The sequence below is a fragment of the Pteronotus mesoamericanus genome, unplaced genomic scaffold (assembly GCF_021234165.1).
Source record: "Pteronotus mesoamericanus isolate MK-2021 breed Mesoamerican mustached bat unplaced genomic scaffold, CSHL_Meso_final scaffold_21, whole genome shotgun sequence".
Classification (NCBI taxonomy): domain Eukaryota; kingdom Metazoa; phylum Chordata; class Mammalia; order Chiroptera; family Mormoopidae; genus Pteronotus; species Pteronotus mesoamericanus.
In genome coordinates, this window is record NW_026555310.1 from 17972722 (window position 1) to 17981285 (window position 8564).

The 8564-nt window shown below is 39.7% G+C and overlaps 1 protein-coding gene across 1 annotated transcript in view; it reads right to left on the reverse strand.

Annotated features, from left to right (window-relative positions):
• STK38L (serine/threonine kinase 38 like) overlaps positions 1-2822 on the reverse strand; it is a 67963-nt gene extending 65141 nt beyond the window's left edge. The window contains exon 1 of the mRNA XM_054591306.1: positions 2729-2822. The gene's annotated coding sequence lies outside the window, so the exon portion shown is untranslated. The remainder of the gene's footprint in view (positions 1-2728) is intronic.
• Positions 2823-8564: the final 5742 nt, after the last annotated feature.

The window sequence follows — 8564 nt, forward strand, 5'->3', positions numbered from 1 at the left end:
GCCTTTCCTTACTCACAGCCTTCCTTATTTGGTCTAGTGGAATTTAATCCCCCCCTCTTTGACTTCTCCACAAAATGCACTGTGTATTCTAGTTATTTGGATATAAATCCCTCCCAATAGATTATATCTCCTTGAAGACAGAGACCACATCTGAGTGTAATGGACAGTAAATATTGTTCATTGTTGCCTTTCATTTCTCTCTCTCTCTAAAGGTTCTGAATAATAATATCCTGTTAATTAGCAAACCTTTACCTGGAGACAGGAGCTTTATGTAACCTGTGCACCGGTCACACTTTGACAAATATTCTCTTAAGACAAACAAAAATTTGCGAGGTGAGGGGAGGAGAGGAAGAAAGAATGATTCATTTAATATTTTTAAACTACTGATCAAGAATATCTTTTAACATTAATTTATTTTTTAAGTGTCTTATGCTTTGAAAGCTTATTTTCATTATCTCATTCCAAAAGCCCATGGTGTTTTTAATATAAAAATACAGTAGCATAATTTCTGCATATGCCAATTCTAACCTAATCATAACTTGCCCATCTGCTGATTTAATGTAATCCTGAGGATGCTGGATGACAATATGCTTGCTTGATTCACCCTACACATTATTTTAGAGTTAAAATAAAATCATTTTAACTTTACGTCAAGATGTAAATCTTTCCGGCTTTGATTTGTGCCTTTTTGCTTTTAACAAAGAGCCACACACACATGCATGCACCTCCCATTTATCCAGGATTACCTGAGAAAGCACATCCTAAAGTGTTATCCAACTTCAGTAACACAATGACATTGCTCTTACTTAGAACAGAACTCCTCTGAAAACAAACTGGTATAACTGAGTCCACTGCTTTGTTACCATTTTCTACAAAGTATAACTCTTCCTTTGTATTTATAATGTACCACCTTTTGAAATTAATTTCTCAGCATAAAAGCTGTTGAAGACACCTATTTACTTACACAAATATTCCTAGTCTTAATTCTTTAACTAGGATTCTTTGAATTTGACCCTCAACTTTAAAACAAACAAAAACAAATCGCTAAAGAATAACTGCACCCATTTAACATGGTTTTTCTAATTTTTTCATTCCCCAATGGCAGGGCTTTTGAAAGGAGTACAAAAAATACACCCTATTTGTTTCTCATTCTAAACACATCCCATCCAATGGGAAATATTATCAGCCATCTTAAGGAGGAGAATGCAAAGTGCAAAAAGCTAAGACAGATCAAACCAAAAATATTTTTATTCATTGTACTTCTTTTCAGAACAGAATTTTTCACATAAAAGTACTTTGATGAACCTATGCAATAAACAAATGTCATCATAATTTAATAAGATTTTATACTACTTTCTCTCCCCTCATAAAGTCACAAGAGTGGCTAATCCACATACAATACCTCTCAGCTCCTGGGTAAAGAGTATAGTAAACTTAATTGTTTTATATATCCTGAGGTATACAAAGAAAATCAAATTAAACACTAAGAGGTTTCCATTGTCTTAAATACACATATATGATTAAGACAATGAACTTCCAAAACATTCACTGGGTAAGTAAAATGGCTTTAAATAACAGACCTTGCCTTTAAAGTAGTGACCTGACAAGTTTAAAGCCCCATCCACCCCCAACGGAAGAAAGATATGGTCTCACTTGTCAATCCCCATCTTACAACCAGGAGGCACAAATTAAAACACTTAAAGTTGTTTCCTCGAATTTTAGCCGTAGTAAGGCTAATACTCAGGCCTTTCTCGAGCAATTGGCTTCTAGCAAAAGTTACCAGAAGTTACATGAAATAGACAAGAACGCTGGTTCTGCATTTTATCAAGCGAAGAACAGAACCACACCTTTGGACAAGCCCCTACTTCCAGCACCACCAGCTCAACCCAGCCTCCGCCCCTCCCCATTTCTTTTTATATATTTCCTCTAAACTTACAACCCAAAAAGCGATCCATAAAAGTAGCATCAGTAAACGGGAGGCCACTGGTTTTGAAAATAAAGTTTGCTCTTCTGCTATCAACCTGACAACTTTCTAAAAGGTGAAATGTCTCCTACTCGATCGGGGACAACCTTTCTTATTTGCATACTAAGCAACTAGTCATTTGTTCGCGATAGTAAAGGTGCAAAAAGGGAGCGGGAGAAAACGATGTCCAAAGAAGGGTCGACGGTTCCAGTGGTAGGGACCGATTTTGAGTACTCCGTGGCTTCTGGGAGCTGGGCGGCTTTACTGTCTGAAAAATGTTTAGCAATCTGACGCATCAGTTTTTAGGAATGGTACACAAATAGCCCCCACAATTTAAGAGCCATGCCTAGAATCCTTCCTCTCGGTGACATCGGCCGGAGGGCAAGAGACGGGAGAGCGGGAGATAGCAGGAGAGAATCCACGACATTTGTTATTGTTTACCAAGCCCAGGCATGGACCTGGAGCCGGGCGCTCGAGGGCCGACGAGTGGAAGGGTGAGAAGAGCAAGGAAGGACAAAGATTTCCTCCCCAGGCTCGAGGCTACCTCTCCAGGCACACGGGGCCAATATTACCCCGGGGAACAAGAGGGCCAAGGCCGTGGCCGAAGCTTCACTAGAGATATTACCAATATCGAAATTACCCCGGCTTTCCCTGGACACCCAAAGACATAAGATCTCTTCCTTCTACTCGCAGAGTTACTGGAGGTGAGGCGAGCCCGGCCCCGCTCCTAGCCCCGGCCGCCGAGCGCTGCATCCGCGCACTCACCTGCCTCCGGTCGCGCCCGCGGCCGGCTCAGCCAACGCACGGACCACAGGCGGCCAGGCGCCCGTCCGCTCCCTTCTGTCAGCTCCGCCTTCGCCCCGCCTCCGAGAGGTGGGACTGGCGGCCGCGCCGGAATCTCGGGGTAGCTTCCGTGAACTCTCGCGATCCCTCCCTCCTCGGCTTCTCGGTGGCTGGGCCATCCGGCTAGGCCCTGACATCATACGCACCACAGCCGGAAGTAGCCTTCTGTCGTCAATGCCGACCTCCTGCCCCACCCACCTCTTTTTTGACTGGCCCTGGAAGAGTTGATTGGAGAGTCACCACTTGCCACTCTCATCAACTTCATCTCCTTTCTCTTCTTTACTCAGAGCTGGTTCTGGCCTCTGGCGAGGAGCCCAGTGTGTTGTCACATTAGTTACTTGTCCTGAATGTGGTCAGAGTTTTTTCCAAGACTTCACAATGCAGTGCAAAGTATGTTAGAAATAGGAGCTGAGAAATAAATATACATAAATCACACATTTTTCAGATTAGGAAAATATGGTCAACAAAGATGCGTTGTTTGACCAAGTTGTTTTTGGTCAGTATCTATGAGATCTAGGAGCCACCCTGGTTCCCTGACCCTTTAGCATTTCACTATGGCTCAATTCTTGAGACTCGAGAGGGCCTCACATTTGGAAAATCTGCAAAAAATGTGATGACAAACATGAAAACTTTGCCTGCGTTATCTTGGAAAATCTAAAATAACTGACAATACTGAGATACTCTTTCACTAGGCTCAGAGAACTATGAGGAAAATCGCCTCCCTGTAGTATGACGCAGAAGTGAAGGTTTTGGGAAGACGGTGCATTTGCATTGTAGGAGAAAACTTATTGGGCAAAACAAATAAGAGAGCTGTTCCCAGTTATCATGGACAAATTTTTTTATCTGAATATTGGAGATTTTATAAAGTACTCTTAGCTTTTAAACTACTAAGATAATTCACAAAGTTGGTACTATGCGTGCTGGTATTAATTTAGCAATGCTAAATTTATCTTTGGTTTCACCAAGAGCGGGGGATGTATGCCGACGACTTAGGGAAGAACCATGCTCGACATCACTTCTCTCTCTTTTTTTACACTCTGTGCTTTTCTATACCTAGCTAAGTAGAGGAAAAAGCCCTAGTCCAGTAATTAGTATATTTTCGGGGAAATCAGTTCCACATATATCATCTAATCATTTGGAAGCTAAAATGGCAATTGTCATATACAACCATAAGGAGGTCTAATTGTGATTCAACATATGCCTTTCTCTCCTGTGTGTGTGTGTGTGTGTGTGTGTGTGTGTGTGTGTGTGTGTGTACTAATTCAAGTGGGTAGGATTGAGTACAGTTTCTGGAGTGTAGCAACTTTATGTTTTCAAATGTGTCATACTTTTTTCATAGCACTAGAGTAACATGGACTAGTACAGGGTATCAAATTAGGATAATAATCTGATAGGCTAAACTTTGACCTCTAGTTTCTGAATTGAGGCCATTATAAACATATTCTCCCAGGAGGTATTGAAGGTGCCTGAACTGAAACAAATTTAGAGCTATGTGTCCAAATGGAAGCTTGTTGAAATCTATGGACCCTTTTTCAGAATAGTGTTCTTAAATGCAAAACATAAACTGCAAAGGAAATTGACTATGTTAATATACAGTTATCAATATACTAAAAGTAAACATGTGATATAGATATGCGGCAGGCAGCTTCTAAAATGACTCCCAATAATCCTCACCTTCTGGTAGTCCTGTTCTGGGTTGAGTCTATGCTGGACCTAGAGCTTGGTTCTGTTAAAGGGAATACAGCAAAGGTGATGGGTTGTCACTTACGTTATTAGGTTACAAAACCGCTAGCTTCCATGCTGTTCATCCTTTCTTGCTGTCTTACTTATTCTGACGGAAGCCAGCTGCCATGCCGTGACCTGTCTTATAGAGAGGTCCATGTGGCAGAGAACTGACAATGGTATCTAGTCAACAGTCATGAAGGAATTGAGGCACTTGGTCCAACAACCTATGAGTATCCTACCAACAACCACGTAAGTGGGCATGGAAGAAGATTTTCTACCAAGTGAGCCTTGAGATGACTGCAGCCCCAGCTCACACCTTCACTGTGGCCTGGTAAAAGACCCTGAACCAACAAACCCAGCCGAGCCATGCCAGCTTCCTGGCCCACAGAGACTGTGAGACAAATAATTGTTGTTTTAAGCCAATGATTTTGGGTATAATCTGTTACATAGCCATACAGAACTAGTAGTTATATACCTGATTCTTTATTAATGCATTTTATAACAAGACTAAGACCTACAGAAATTTTGCTGTAGTGATGCACATAAAAAGCATTATGTGCCATTTTGAGATATTTGCAACAACCTTTATGTGGTAGTAACTATATGTGATTTCTACTAGGGGCAAAGACACAGGTTGTTAATATTAGCTACATTCATAATATAAGAAATGCTAATTTTCTATTGTGGGATAGTGAAAAAAACAAATATACATATATGTTACATATAAGTATATATTATGTATATTCATATCTACATTATATGATATATATATACACTTTTTCATCAAAGTTCACAGACCCAAATTAAGAACCTTTGTCATAAATAATAGATTATTTGTAGGGCGTTCCAAAACTCTTATTAGCAACTTTTTCAGAAAAACAATTACAGTTCAGTTAATAAGCCCAGGTAACAGATCTACACCATGGCCACTGCTAACTTTATTTAACTATAGTTGAATATGAATGGTTACCCGCCATCTTTCATGTATTTTCTCTTCTTCAAATTTATGCTAACTGTAGGTTGACAAGCTAAAATTCTAAGCCAGAGAAAGTGAAAAAAAATTATGATGAAAACTTTTCAGCACTCAGAATTCATCTGATTTTTTGTCTTCCGTGAAATTGTAAGCTCCTTGACCATAGGGATTTTTAGTATTACTTTCACTCTCCTGGCCTATTAGTAAACAACCAAAAAACATTTCAATGCCAAATGACAGTATTAAATGATAGTAGAAGGAAATTGTCAATAAAAACTTTCCACCAAGTAAGTAAAGTTGCTTTTCTATATATGCCACTTTGCAACTATAGGATACAGCCAAAACAGTATTTAGAAAATAATGTATTGCTTTGAATTCATTTAACAGAATATGTGCAAATGTAAAAACAAATGAACCAAGCTCTAAACTGAAAAAACCTGAAAAAGAAAACAAAGTAAATCCAAAAAAAGTAGAAGGATATAAAGATTAGAGCAGAAGCTCCTCCCGGGGTCCATGTCCCTTAGGTATATCAAGTATTATAGATAAAGTATACAGTCACTCCTCTATATCACTATTTTTCAGATGGATGTAAAATCTATTATAATTAATAAATTCAAATTAAAATTAATTTCTACCTTTATCTTTATTCTGCAAGATAATTACTAATTTTAAAAGATAGAGAGAGAAATTAATGTAGGGAATTTTTTTAAAAAGACTCAACTTGACCAGTAACAACCAAAGGCTGATTCTTTGAAAAGTCAAGAATCAATTAGAAAAACTTCAGCAAGACTAATCCAGGAAAAAAAGAAAGAAATAATAAAAGTGATAATGGAGATGTGGAGATTATTAAAGCATTAAAATTATGATGAAAAAAAGAGAGACAACTATTGAGACAAGGTGGTTGAGCACTCCCTTTTGTGTGAATAAAAGAGTAATGTTAATCCCTGATTTACTCCATGGATAAACTAAAAAGAGTAGCCAATACTTACTGAGTTCTTTCTGTGTGCCAAGCATTGGACTCCTTGCTTGTACCATCTCATTTAATCTTTACAACAAGCCTGTGAGCTGGGTATTGTTATCCCCAGTTTCCAGACGATGAAACTGAGGTTCAGAAAGCTGTAGTAACTTACTTAAGGTCACCCCAATAGAAGTGATAAAGCCAACAATCCAGATTCCAAATAGGTAAAAGAAATACCGAACAAGCACAACTATAATAGCACTACTACAATAGTAGTAATAGGCTCTGGGGTACAGGCCAAGATCAGCCAGCCCCTACCTGTGATTTTCCTGAGGCCACCCTGCCTGAGTTATAAAGCAATCTGAGATGGTTGCAACTTGTGCTGGGCTTGGAGATTTCCTGGTAAAGCCAAGCTGTGAATCTAGGGTGGCTGCTGCTAGTGCTGGACCTGGGGCCACTTAGCAAGAGGTATGGGCTGGGGGCTCACTGAGGTTACCTGATGCTCATTTGAGAGGAAGTTGTGACAAATGAGCCAACACTAGCCATTCATATGAAAAGGTCACTGTTAACAGTTTTGGAGTGCCAGTAAGTTGAGTGGGATAGAGTCTCAGGGGATCTTCAGGGCAGAGTAAACAGTGTTAGCTAGGATAATGGAGACTCACATATGGCACCCACCTGCCAGCTCTGTAGCTCTGTGGGGGTAGAGCTCAGCAAAGGGACAGGGGCCTCTTCTTGCCTTTGTGTTGGAAGAAAGCTGCCCCCCAGCTCCCACCTTGATGTAAGACATTTCAGTTCCTCCTTGTGTACCACTGGTGCCTTTCAAGCTGCTTCCCCGGTACTGGAGCTCAGAGGGAGAGAGTCTGAGTAAGTTTATGTGTGGGTTCTTTAAGGGGAACTTCTTGGGACTCCAGAAGTTTCTTCCTGACTCTTCCCCACTGGTTTTTGCAGCCAAAAGTTATGGGGATTTATCTTCCTGGCACTAGAATCCTTGGCCGAGGGGCCTACTGTGGGGCTGGGACTCCTTGTGCCTGAGATATCTCTCCCAAATTTTTATCCACCACACAGGGAAGTGGTACCAGCCCGTCCTGCATCTCCACCCCTCCTACCAGTCTGGATGGATATGGTTTCTTTAATTCTGTAATTGTCAGAACTCTATTCAACTCAATTTCTGATGTTGTGAGTGTCGGTTTTTCTTTGTTATAGTTGTAATTTTGATGTGGCTCTGTGAGGAGGCGAGCTGTGTTTACCTATGCCTCCATCTTGACCGGAAGTCCCACCCTTAGCCATGACTTTCAAAGGGGATCTAGCCCAACCAAGCTAAATGCAATTGAGTTTATTTGTTTGAAAATAAAGCTCTAACACATGAAATTCCATTCAGAACTCTCATCAGACTGTCTGCAAAGCAGTTTATAAACTTGGAAGCAGTGACTTCTAATTGATCTCTGCTTTATTTTTAACTGACTTGACTAAACTGCTAACTATATATTTATCACCTGGAGTTTAAGGCATTTCAAGATTTAGGCTATTTCTCCCCAAAAGTGAAATATCACCTGTGGAAATCAGGAGCCTGAAGAAAATCATTAAAGAAAGGTGAAAATATATATTATGTCTAACTGCCTCTTTGCATTATGTTTATTCCTCTGCAAAGTGTAACAACTACATAGGGTTTGTATTCCAAGGACCTGGTCTGTTACCACCTTTGGACTTTACACAGATCAAAAAAAGTTCTCTAAAGTCCTATTTCCTGTGCTGTAATAGTGGAGAATATCAACCCAATGGTTGCTGCAAAGACAAAATATGGTATTGTATGGTGAAAGTACCTTGCAAACCAAAAAAACACCACTGCTATAATAGAAAGAATACTGGTTTGAAGATAGATCTGCTTGAATAATAACTACCTTTTAGGATCACTGTGAGAATTAAGTAAACTTAAATGAGGTAATATAAATTAAGCACTAGTGTAGGACCTAGAATATATTCACACTGAACTCAAGGTACTATTATTATTACCACTAATACTAATAATTAGTGATATAACAAAAGCACATTTCAGAATGGAACTCTTTTCTTTGTCAACTACAAATAGAATGGATTCTCTGCAT